This window comes from Gobius niger, assembly GCF_951799975.1.
Source record: "Gobius niger genome assembly, chromosome: 23".
Lineage (NCBI taxonomy): Eukaryota > Metazoa > Chordata > Actinopteri > Gobiiformes > Gobiidae > Gobius > Gobius niger.
This window is the reverse complement of record NC_136874.1, coordinates 7674045-7687643: the sequence shown is the minus strand read 5'-3', so window position 1 is coordinate 7687643 and position 13599 is coordinate 7674045. Positions and strand designations below refer to the sequence as shown.

General features: G+C 42.8%; 1 long non-coding RNA gene across 1 annotated transcript in view; it reads right to left on the bottom strand.

The window, feature by feature from the left end:
* The window catches only part of LOC306982080, a 153529-nt gene extending 140737 nt beyond the window's left edge, over positions 1–12792 (bottom strand). The window contains exon 1 of the long non-coding RNA XR_013794165.1: positions 12715–12792. This is a non-coding gene — a long non-coding RNA (uncharacterized lncRNA). The remainder of the gene's footprint in view (positions 1–12714) is intronic.
* Between the last annotated feature and the right edge of the window lie 807 nt (positions 12793–13599).

Below are 13599 nucleotides of genomic sequence, written 5' to 3'. Positions count from 1 at the left end.
CCGGCCCTCTAGCATAGAACCTTTGGCCCGCGAGATGATTTTGAGAAATAACTTAACCCAAATCAGAGGTACTTTAACCGTTGTAGAGTTTAATCCCTTAACCTATGCCTTAACCGATTTACTCCAGTTTGGCTTTACCCAAATCTAAAAAGCCTCTCGACTGGAGTGCACAGCCTATAGGAGTCGCGCCTCATTTGAAAGCTAAGACCGTCAAAACTGATTTTTCCCTCAAGTTGCTGCCGCGTTGTCTTGACTTTTTTGTTGCTTTTTCGTAACTTTTTTTGTGTGGGTTTTTGTCGATCTTTTGATGCTTTTTTTTCACAAGCTTTTTAGATTTGGAAAATGTCGAACTGGGGAAAATGTGTTCGCTGTGAGAAATACCATCAGTTACTTCAAAATTTCCAAACAGAGCACCAAGTTAGGTCATTTATTAGGCACAGCATTGGCATTTGTAAGTTTAACTTTTGGCTAAAATTGTCAGGTTCGGCCCTTGGTCTTTTAACAATGAGAAAAACCGTCCCTCTACCAAACAAACATAGCTTCCCCTGCTTTAAAGGATCATGCTATTTTAGCCATCCCAAAGTAAAGTATAGGTATTTATATGATATATTGTTCCTCTACCACTATGGAGAACTATTTTTTGTGAGAAATATAAGTATTTTCTGGGGGTATTTTGCAAACCTGGAAGACACGACGCTTCGATTCAGTTAACTCCGCCCCTTCTGTCCGAGCTAAGCCGCCCATGCATTATTAGCAGTAAAAGAAATATAAATATCACAGCAGTAAGTGATGTTCCTTCACAATGCAGTTATAAAGAGTTAACACAGCTTCGTAAATAACACACACGCTAACACGCGTTTTGATTGACTCACCGCTCTGTCCTGGCCGCTCCATTGGGTGTTTACAATATGGGACTCGCGTTGGTTAAAAGTTTATCCGCTTTGATTCTGGCGAAAGTTCAACAAACATTCATCAAGAGACAGTCACAGAAAAACACTATTTTGACTGATGGTCGCCGAATCCCGGAAAGAAATTCCAGCTTCTGGCGAGTGGCCTCTTCTTCAGGAAGATTAAATAAAGTCCTGTAAAAGTAAGGCATTACATTGCAGAGGTCGGGCTGAAATTAAGGTGAATTAAGCCAAAAAACACTCTTTGATAAGAAAATATCATAACAACATGGTTAAAAGTTACAAAAAGTCAACTTTGCATGATATAGATCCTCTAAGTACACATGATTATGCATTTGTAGCACAATGGTAAAATTAATTTATAAAACATCCACATCTCTTTCATCGTTTGTGGATGATTAAACTGTTATAAGTATAGTCTTTCAACACTTAGCTTACATGCAGTTTTCTTTTTCTTCCCGTTTCGCAGACATGTACCCATGGAGACAGGCCACCATTCACTCTTGCTAACAGCTTTCGATAATGTGCCACTAAGAAACAATCTTGTCTCCGCAATCAATTTGCTGGCAACTTCACCCAGACTCTTTCGGAGCATTACGTTCTTCTTTTTATCCACTCCAATCAAGATCTGCTAAGTGTGTGCGCGAGCATCTATATTCAGCTTCCGTTTGCATGTCGATTATAGGGTTCCATAAGTGCATATGATGCTGTGTCGAATACCGCGATGCTTGAATCAGAAGGAATTCAAGGAGGAAGTCGAGTGTCCAAGCGTTAATGTTAATTTGATGTTTGTGGAAATATCTGCTAAGTGCTCAGATGTATAGTTTTACAGCGCTGCCCTCCTCTGTCCCGGTGGACTCCCAGCCTGAGTTTGGCCAGTTTTGACTCTGAAATGGACTTTCAAACCAAGACACAACATCCACACCCTCCAAATGATCACAAGCTCTCCGTGGTGTTGCGTAACTAGTCCTGCGAGTTCTTCTTTTGTTTTACTCCAACTAGCAAACGTCAGACCCCAAATCCTACCACAATGGCTTCTTCAAAAGGGAAAAGCACGCAGCACTATAGGGAATGAACGCTCTTTTTTATGAACAGGCTTTGAGGGGGGAATGCGCTCTTGCACGGACAGACGGAGGAGGCGACGTGGCTGAATTGTGTCTTGCCCTTGAACCGGGTGAACTGTCCGGCGTCCGTGAGGTGCAGAGGTGGAAGAGAGCTTCGAGAGCTTAATTGGTCCACAGGGCTCGGAGATGGATGAAAGCCAGGGAACAGGGCAACTAAGGGGCACAATGCGCAAAATTGGACAAAATCTTGGTCCAATTGTGACATTCGTTGCCTTTATTTACCTGTATGTACAACCCTGCCTTCCATTTGGTCTTCTTTTTTCCCTTTTTAGTAGTGATCACGGAGTTCGCTATATCTTGTGACCAGTGACTAATCGGCTGAAATCCCGAAGAAAAATGTTTCACTTGAGGGTAATGGGCGCTGGAAACTGCCACCCAGACCAGTCCAGCTACAGATCTTTTCCGATACAGCACAAACCCTACTGAATCTCATCTCCCATAGTCCATAATTGCATTTGAGTGACAAAAATAGTGGCTGGACCATCCGACCACCAAATGGGATGATGGAAAGGATTTGCCGTGGGCCTGGTTCATGAGTGGCTAAATAATAGAAGCATAGACATAGCAAATTGACACACGGGCAAGAGCTTGCTTTTATTCCTGAATTATGCAAATGGAGTGCTTAATTTGAAATCAATCCCGTGGGGGCTGCAGTCATCGTCCGTGTGCTGTAGAAAGGTGAAGAAGAACAATTATTTATCGTGCGATTTCCAGGAAGGAAACACTTAGTCCAGAGGTTATGTCAGGGATAATGCGACCAACGAGGTGTCAATTACCAGATATGAATGGACGGCGCGGACGTTGCTTCATGTCGGACGGCTGCTTCTGCTAAGTCCATTTATTTCTGATAATTGACACCTCGAAGGGCATTATCCCGCTTATACCATGGTCCCACAAACTGAAATTGGGGCCTGCTTGCTTTTTTGATTTCACTTTTTAAGCTGTTTTACCTGAAGCTAGTTCCAGCTCAATTGTTTAACATTACTGTGGAAACGGCAGCAGTGGAGTGATATAGAACATGCTTTAACTGTTGCCGGACTGTAGGTGTAGGTCAACCACTTTTTATACCATGGCCTGGGTGAATACTTGATTCTCTGGAGAGGAGCAACCCATAATTATAGAAATAGATGCTAACATGATGCTTCATGTTAACACTAGCTAGTGCTAGCTACGACTGCCATTTTTTTCTCTTCTACTGAATAATGAAAAAATATCCATATGGACCCGATTTAGACTTGACTTTATTGAAAATTGTGCTTCCCAAAAGATTCTCTTTTCCCCTTGGAGAAGCCACGCCCCCTTCTATAACACAATGCTGTCTGTATCTATGGCGGATTTACAGACTACTCCTCGCACCATTAGGGACGGACATTGCAAATTAACCTTGGCTATAAATATTGTAGTGTGGTACATGTTTATTGTTCCCACATATCAAATAAATTAATAAATAAAACAAATAATGGAAACGGCTTGTCAATCAAAGTCCGGCCGTTATTAGCATTTGAGATTTCTAAAATGTACCTTATGAAAACCAGCCAGGTTTATTTAATTGTGACTAACCCAGCATTATTACAGGAGCAATATCTTACTGTAGAAAATTCCAAAAAAGTAGAAACCAGGCTTTACAGTTGCTTAAAACGTGTGTAAAGTGCAATGCTTTCTAATGGAAAACTAGCTTGTTTTGACGCCCATATATGGAGGCACTGCACCAATGGCAGGCAATGTCAGCCCCTTAGTGTCCCCATAAAGCAGTGCAACCAGCGGACATTGGCCATTGGTCACTACTGCCGGTGTGATCAATAAAAATCTGTGAGCACCGTTGTGTGGATCTCTCTCCAATTTTTTCCATATAAGAGGTTAACAAATGGATCGAGAGTCAAACGTTGGGTGCATGAGCATGTTCTGCGGCTTGCGGTCCATTGCTACAGATGACATAGTGATTAAATCTGTTGTGTTGGTCAGCCTCTTGAATAATGTAGGACTAAACTACTGCATGTTTGCTCCCAGGGTCGAACTGCAAAGCTTTGTTGTCATGTGATTGATTTTGTTTCTCTGGTTATGGTCTACACACAGTGAAGGCTGAATTTAATCCGATTCAGATCTATTTTTGACCAGGGTTAGTCCTGATTTGACCAGTTCCCTCATACCTGTTTCAGACAAAAAGCGCCATAATCACGAAATCTGAGCGATCGGGTGTAACTGAAAGGGGTGAGCGGAGAGAAAAGATGACAGACAGGTGGAGGAAGTGATCCGGAGCGCGGTGAAAAGACTCGGGGAGAGAGGAGCAGAATAGGGGTCGGCGCAAAAAGAAAAAAAAAAAGATTGAGAGATTGGTCTGAAATGAAAGGCGCGGTAACGGGAAGCGTGGAGGGGGGAAATGAGTATGGATTGAATGGGGACAAAACAAAAAAGGCGAGATGAGCGATGGTAATGGAGAGGATGCGCCGCTGCAAGGGCTGATGGGAAGGCGAAGAGGAACAGGCTTTCATGCGTCTGTTCGTGATCCGAGAGTGAATTATGATCGCGACATGCAGAGGCAGGATATCAACCCCGACGCGTTCGCAGTCCGTCCTCAATTATGGATTCAAATGAGGAGGTTTAGGGGGAAGTGTAGACCAAACAGCGCGCGGGGAAGAGCGGAAATTTTTCTGTTTCACCTTAAATGTTTGTCAGGAGGCGAGTAAGTGGAAGAAAGCTTTGGAGTTGAAAGGCCACAGTGGAGATGTCTCTAAAGCCCTGAAAAAAGTCATGCTAGGCCTTTACCGTATTGATAATTATTAGAGAATGAACCTCTTAACCCCCACCTGAACTGAGCACTATTTCTGTAGTTTGGCATGAGAAGAAATGAAATGAAAACGCAATGAAAAAGCATCAAAAAGTGACAAAGAGCCCCCCACAAATGAGCAAGAAAAAGACACAAAGACGCAAGAAAGAAGCGATGAAAGTACAGTAACAAAAAGTGACAAAATGTGGCGAAAAAGTCAACAAAAGAGTAGCCAGATTGTGTTGATTGCCATATAAAAGCAACAAAAGAGCAACAAGAAGTGGGTTAGAATGAAATGGAAAAAGAATGTGAAAAAAGTGACGACAACACGGCAACAACGCCAGGAAAAAGATCAGTTTACAAGGCCGTGGGAACCCAGGGTGCTGAGGGTGCAGCAGCACACCCTGGTGGATAGTTTGCGAACTGCAGGTAATATTAATAAATAGGAAATATGCACAGAAAAAAGTGTTTTGGGGGTAAATTTTGTCCCTCAGCACTCTGTGTTTGTAAACTCCAGTCGAGAAGCTTCTAGATTTGGGTAAAGCTGGAGAAAATGCATTTGGCTACGGCAGGTGGTAGGAGATTAAAAATCCATCAGAAAAAGTAAAAGACTGGGAAGTTGGAATCTGCGGAAGCTTAAAGGACCAGGCCACCGTTTTCCCATACTGAGTTTGTGCCCGTGGAAGAGCGTGGTAGCTTCCACCTTCAACCCAGTTTGGAGCCATAGGAATATACTGGGAGAGGCCAAATGCTAACAACATCTTTGGTCGTTTTGCGTGACTGAGGGCACAAACTTCCTCCATACTGTGATATGTTCTTACCTGAGCTTAGACGAGTTGATACGTACCTGTCTGGTCTTAGTGGAAGAGCGTGGTAGGTTCCAACTTCACCCCCGTTTGGAGCTATAGGAATATATTGGGAGAAGCCAAATTTGAGCTTTACCAGAAATGCATCCAAATTCAGCCTTTATGGTGTTTTCTTCTTTCTTTCCACCTGGTTATGTAAATCCAAGTCATTCAGGTGCGCATGACTCACACAACACGCCCACCGGCTTTTTATAATACATGTGTCGCCGAGTTTTGGCGCCACCGTGGGCGTGTCTGAGCCTCGCTTTACAGCACGGCCGACCTGCCACTCTGAGCGCGCGCCAGAGCCCCCCCAACTGCTTTCAATTAGTTCACATCTGCGCGTCCTTGCCATTGTTTAAATTAAAAAAGGAGGACAGAAGAGACGCCCACATACACTCTTGGATTTTATATCGCCGGTTATGAGGCGGTGGAAATGTGTCGAAAGCGGCCGTGGACATGATTAGCAAATTTGCATGAGAGGTGGAGTTATGACACGGCTGACCTAGATTTTATGTAAGGTTTGAAAAAAATGTACTTTTTATTCATTGTTTCTCAGCTAAAACGACTATCCATTTTTTGTTTTACCCTTTTCAGAGAACTTCGTCTAATTTGCAGAGCTCATATGCATTTTGATTTGCTACGATTCTTGAGTGGGTAAAGATGGTAGAGGCAATGTATAATCATAGTCTTTTTATAGTCTCCATCTCTTCTTGATAATTATTGTGCAAGTTTTGTTTGTTGTTTTTTTTCTTAGCAGTGCTTTATGAATCCTTTATTCCGCAAATGATTTCTTTCTCGCATTGCCTTGTGCAAGATATATCACCTTGTTCCATTTCATAAAAGCAAAAACTATGGACGGTTACACTCTACATATAGAGGTACAGCACCAAAGCAACATGAGCCATTGCATTAAAGGGATATTTTAGGATTTTTGACATAGGGTCTCATTTCCTAGTTATCCAGAGTGTTGTTGATTTCATGAGATTTTTTTTAAATTTGTATTCATGCAGTCCTTATATTTGAAGAGTTTAGTGGTGCTAGGCTAGTGCTAGGCTAGTGCATGTCTATGGTAACTAGTAGCCTGAAGTAAAAAAAAAACTCTCAAAATCATGGGTTAGTCCTCCAAAGGTTGCCATATCTGATTTGTAGAAAGCTCCTTTGTGAATTCCACGTGTAGTAATGCCCGCCGCTACTGTAGATCCGGTAAGCTAGCAGATCACTCCACCGCTGCGTGGCTTACAACCAGGAAGCCAATGTTGCTCAAATATAAGTTTAAATGCAAAATATATAAATATATTCCAAAACATATTCAGTCAACACAACATATATATGGGGCGTCTGGTGTTTTAAGTGATTTGCCTCAGGTGGACTGTGCTTGGGTCAGACTGTTCTTAATGCAGGCTACTAGTTACCATAGACATGCACTAGCCTAGCATTAGCCCAACGCCGCTAAACTCTTCAGTGCACTTGCGATACTTTGCTACTGAATACTAAATTACTTGTCATCTACACCGAAAAGTAGATCAGTAATGTACGTTTATTCCATGAAAGACTTTTTAATTTGGGCTCATGCTTCAGTAATCCCGCTTACACACAGTCTACCTCTTCTGCTCTCGAAACAAATGGCGTTTTGTGTGAACGGATTTGGCATGAACAATAACTACTCGCCTGCTCTCACTCTACTTTGGAATGCGCTTTCTAGCACATTCCTGACCTCTCTGTTATACGTTGGTCAAAAAGTGAGGACAGTGGCTGAAACCAGTGTAATCAAAGGTGTGATTGTGAAATGTCTGGAACAGCTTGTTTAAGGATATAACCCGAGGCATATTACATTTTCTGCTATGATGCAAAACCCATGGCAAGCAACTCTGGCATGTTATTTTCCTCAATGCAGTCGGTTGTCACTAAAAGGCTAACGAAAGATTTGATCTTTTCTCAGTTGATTGCCAACCACAGCCTCTCGCACTTTTTGTTATAGCCTCTACAGTGTCAATATTGTAACAAGGGCAATATCAGTGAATAGCTGCAGATTATGTTTACAATAATAAGAGCTTTGCCGATGTGCCGTTACAAGGAATAAAATAATGGGGCCACAACAAACGCTTCGGAGACACAGCCAGTCAGCCTACAAGCTAGCAGCGCTAACAAAGGCTGCACAAGAGAAGCGTGGGCTGTCATCCCTATGTTGCCGGAGCTCTACAACCATAAATTAAGCCCCTGGGAGCAGCGAGCACAAGCAAGGGCGGCAAGGAGAGTGGGAGGGAGACGGAGCAAGGGATGCAACTGTGCTAGGAAGACAGGCATCACACGATCGAACAACACAGGAGAGTGGGTGGGTTAAGACTTGGGACCACACCAAAAATCTCCACTGCCCAGGATGCGCGCCAAGCTGTGTGGTTCCGAGGACGTGGGGCGATTTCGGAGGGATATTTTGGAAATCTTATAGCTTACGGAGACAGTTCAACAAAATTTCCCCTATGACGAATAAAACTTTGCAGGCATGTACTGTTTTCTGTGTTGTTACTGTGAGGACTGTGGCACAGTTGGGTCGTCTCATGATCAGAAGATGGGGGTTTGAATCCCAACTCCTGAAGATGCACGCTGTTGTTGTGTCTTTGGGCTGTGAAACGATTCCAAAAATAGCATAAAGGAGAAAAAACGATTATGAAGGATGCCTCACTTTTTCATCCAAAGCACAGAGAGTCCGTCTTGCGCGGTTAGTTTGTCTGAGCACGTCTGATCCCCTGAACTACCAGCACAGCGTGATGAACTGCTGTATTTGTTGGGGATGATTTGCATATTTTTTATACGTAGCTTTTGAGATAGGTGCTCACCTTTTGCTGAAAGGAGCACCGAAGTTTAAAAGCCTCTGTATCCTTTGCCCAGGCACTGTTTGTGTGGAGCAGACTCTAAAACTCTTTAGGGGAGCCAATGTCCCAAATGGAGCTCAAAGCAAACTCGCATCACTTAATGCCGCTGGGGTTTTCGTTTCTGTTATCTTCAAATTTGCCGTGCTAATGTCTAATGCTTTGATCCGACATAAACAGCTCAGTGTGGCCACACGCTTTGTTTGCTTGGGCAGGTGTGAGGGCTGGCCAGCAGGGGGTAGGTGTGACATAGTGGATTAGTTTATAAACGTAAGCATATTTTATATAATTTGTGTTTGAATGAGAGTGTGAATGGATGGTTCCTTGCTGTGAAGCGCTTTGGGCCTATTGAAAGTAGAAAAGCATGATATAAGTTGAAACCATTAACCAAGTTCTTTGTCTGCATTTGATCCATTATTCAATGTCTTTGTGGCAAGCAAGTACAAAGCTTTCTGCATGCTAAACCCAAAAGCATCAACCGAATTTGTGTCACAACAGTTGAGCAACAAGACGTAGCACTTTCCCAAACCCATGCTACAATTTCCTTCGGCCAAATCGAAGCCGTGTTTTTCATGCTTTCATCTGACAATCCTGGCTGTTTCCCAGTTCGCTGCATCCACCCCGGTCATGTTTTTTTTTTTTTATTCCTGCATGCTCTTGCTCACATTGGATCCGTTTCCAAAAAAGGCGACATGCATAGTGTCGAAATACCCTCTTCTTGCTCGGCTGGCTTGTGAGTCATCGTACCAGGCGCCAATGGTGGAAGGCGACCACATTCAAAGTATCATAATGATGTTGTGGAGTCATGAAATTTGAATGCGGCTTTCACACCACTGCGCCATATATATTTCATGGTGGCTTGCAGTCTGATAGCTGTCGAGAACTAATGCGAAATGGAAAAGGGGTATTAATATATTAACAACGTGCAGTATTGTTTTGCTTGCTGAATTAAGTGCAACAGATCCGGCAAGATGTTGTGGTTTGCGGTCGTCAGCCATTGAGCAAACGCGGGCAGGGCATGTGGAGATTTCTTCCCGTCGAATCTGACGCACAGGAAGTGACTTAGACCTTAGAAAGAACAAAAAAAGAAAAATAAAGAACCAGAGCTAAACCTTGATTCAAGGTGAGACACTGCAAGTAAATACGAAGATAAAAAGAGAGCTGTATACTTTGAAACGTTTGCTCTCGATCAATTTCTTAAACATTTCAAAAATGTATTGTGTTTACATGACCATTACTTTTATTTTGAAATACTAAAGTGTGACCAACATTAGCTAGATTTTCTTTTTTTATGTCTTACTTACTGGTGACGTACTGTTCTCCTGTCTTGTGGAGTACCCCAAGGATCTGTTCTCAGACCTCTACTCTTTTCCTTATACCTTTTGCCTCTTGAGTCCATTCTACATCAGCATTCCATTTTTATGCAGATGACTGTGTATGTATGCTTCCCTTAATCCAAGCATGGATGGCTTTTAATTTCCCACATTTTAAGGAAAAAAAAAAAAAAAAAATGCTTCTATTTTGTTTCCCAGTGATCTAACTAATGATTTTTGTCAAGCTGGGCTCTTTAACCCAGGCTGTGAGTCCCATTGTACCTAACCTGATCATTTTTAGTAATTTATTATTATTATTTTTAATAACTGGTCGTACAGTTGTCCACAGAGTTTGAGAAAACGAGCTTTGAGAGAGGCAATTCCCCAGTCCATCAAGAAACATGTGCCATTTTGTTTTCAGCAATGAAAAAAACTATAATCAATACATGCTTTTATTTTGCTCTATTTAGGACTGCATGACTTTCATTTAACACTATTTCCATGCCTTGTGTAAAGTAAGTGTTACAGATCCAGCAGGTGCTGTGGTTAGTTATGGAATGCCATTGAGCGAACACGAGCAAAATGAGGAGTCCTTTGGGGACTGCTGCCGCCACAACTGACACACAGGAAGTGCCGATGAAGAGGGGGAGGGGGGTTTGGAGGAGGGGAGGGGGTGGAGGGGTCTGCCGCTTGCCGATTGCTCAGTTGATGGAGAAGAAAAGAATGCACCAGATGGCAAATGATAAAGCTGGGAGGTTAAAATAGACCCCATCCAGAGTTCATTTTCAAAGCACTTCATTGCCTATATCATTTCACTGTCTTTCCGCTGCCATATTTTTTTATTCCGCAGCTTATGGAGGGAGAGAGCACGAGCCTGTGAGTCAGAGTATATACCTGGGATAGAATTAACTTTATGTGAGAGCCATATGGATACAGAGTGGAGGTGACGGCCATTACGAGCTGAAGGACTAAAGTGCATCCGTTCCTAAGGGAGGACATGCTTCTTTTAGACTATAGCTCCATGGTGGATATTTCAAACGTATTTTTCTGTAGGACTTCATGCATTGCTCTGTAGCTTTCACTTCTTGCAAAGCCATTTCGATATTGTTATAAAAAAGATACTACTAGTTCCCCTACCTCCAAAACAGTAGGCAGTCCACTTGGTTTATCCACATCAGCCAGACCTTAAAGGAGACATATCACGCAAAATCGACTTCCTTCTGCTTTAAACCATGTTACGACATTCCCTCGTCAATGTCATACCTGGAGTAGTATTCCACTACATCCACATAGTTTTGAGTAATCCTCGGGTAATCCTGTTTTATTTAGCTGTTTCTTCTTCTATGGTGTCAGTGCTTCGTTCTGCACGTCCTGTATACAACTGTGTCATAGTTCAAGGCCCAAAACTGTCCTCCACATTTCTATGGGGTGTTTTGTTTTTATCTGACAAACTACTACTACTTTGATTTACTTTATTCACTGAGGAAATAGTAGTCATTGTCTCGCCAAACATGACCTCTCTGCAATTCCTTTACAAATAAAAACCTATTGGCCATTCTTTTCATAAAATTCACCCCTTATACATACAAAGCAGTAATAGACAGAGATGTGAGTTGACTTAGTGCAGGTAGCGGACAAGTGAAGCTAGATTAGATTTGCCCTCGAGGTGAAGTCTCCCTGTATTATAGATGATGAATAGAGGGATGTACAATATTATTAAACAGAGCTGAGAAAGAAGGGACTGGAACATTGGTCAAGTCAATGTCAATAGCCATAAAGGACAAGATGCATCAACTTCTCATCCTGAGACTTTCAATCTATTCTTCCGAGGTGTGGGGCTCGGTATTGAGATATAGCAGTCTCATAGGTGATAAATTACTTCAAAGCACATTTGTGATTAATAATAGATACCCTGCCTTATGTCTACTGAAGAGGGAGAGCGCACTGGTTTAGCAAGTAAAACCAGAGACTTGGACTCCTGCGGGTTGTACTCAGGGCCAGTAAGAGATCATTATGTTTATGCTTGAACTTTTGCAAAGTTCTTCCTTAGCCAAATGTGCACTCCAGATGTTTGTTATGAAGTAAGATGTCAATGTCTTTCAATGTGTTTATAGCCTATATAAAGATGGTTGTGCTGCATCTATGTATTCTATAGGCGCTCCTGTCCTTCAGAAGGTGCAAGGAGAAAGAAAACACTCTCATGTCGTGCTATGCTTTTTCTCACATAGGTCAAGGACTACGAGTGTGAAAGGCACGCTAAAGCAGCGGTTCTCAACTGGTGGGTTGCAGAACGTTTCCAGTGGGCAAAACATTTATTTGTACAGAAAGAAGTATAGAATAACTATTTGACTCACTTTATGTCAAAATCACTGTTGCTGGGTTGTTTTGATCATAATTTCAGCTTTTTTTAGTGGTGATGTGGGGTGACTGTGTGTCCAGACACCATGCCAGTTGAGAAACACTGCACTAAAGAGTAAAGTCACGCATGGCAAGACACCAACAGCCCTGAAACTATGGGCCTTAGACGAGGTAGATAACCATCCACTCTAACATGACCACAAATAGATATCGCTTCAAGTTACAATGAATTAAAGCAGCACTAAGTAACTCAGAGGCCATAAGTGCAACTACAGGCGTCTATGTTTTTACTTATTAATTGTCCATGAGAGTAAATACTACGCTGACAGAGAAGGCGAAGGGAGAGAGCGATATTGTACATCCAATTACACAATGGGGATCATTTTTATCACTCAAACTTGTCTAGCTTAGCTTTGCCCGTTAGCCTGTTAGCGTCTTTTTGTGATTCTTTCAGTGTGTATTGGTTGCTCCGGTCCGGTGACAGGAAGTTGCAAGTGTGGTTTTCTGGACACACCAGGGGGAGATGAAAGACCCTCCGATCATCCCATTAAGACTTGTATTACCCCCAGAGGGCCTACGAAAAGGATTTATTAAGGTAAACAAGTTACTTAGTACTGCTTTAAAGAACTGCAACAAACTTAAGGGATGTTAAGGGATATTACAGCTTCTGCTTTGACTACAATATGCATCTTACCACTACCCAAAGTGGCAACGATATCTTCTACTACTCGTGCTAGTCCTACTCATTTCTAGCTGCTGCTATTAGTAAGCAAACTTAAACTACCCAACCAATGATATTCTTCTTAATTTGCCTTTATTTCCTTCCAACGCATAGTAAGAGCAGCTGAGAAGATTTTTGGCGTGTCCCTCTCCCCTCCATCCAGGAGATTTACTTCACCCGTCACTCACCTGCAAAGCATTCAGAATCACAGCAGATCACACCCATCCCCCAGGTGTGCTTTCTTCAGCGAGGAGACTGATGAGTCCAGGTCCAGGCACCATCCACCAGGCGACCAGGAAGCACGAACCCTCATCTTTCCCTGTCCTCCCTCCGTCTGTCATTCTGGCCCCAGTCAGAGAGAGCAAGAGGGGGTGGGGGGGCAGCACAGGACGACCGACTCACGCCACAATGCTCGAGATGGACACTCATTAGTCCCCTGTCCCTTTCCCAAAACACACATACGGACCAGCGATGGGGAGAAACCAGCCTCTGAACTGTCAGATCTCTAATTGGTGTTGAAGGATGAAAGAGCGGGTCTGCGCCAACAATGGCCCCTGTGTGGGAGGTTTTGAGAACTTTGTGTCCTGGAACAAACCAGTTGGGAGTCGTGGAACAAAGGTTGGAATAATGCGTATGAGAAAATGATTGCAATGTGGACCAGATCTACATAAATACGAAAGCAGTTCATCTAAAAGT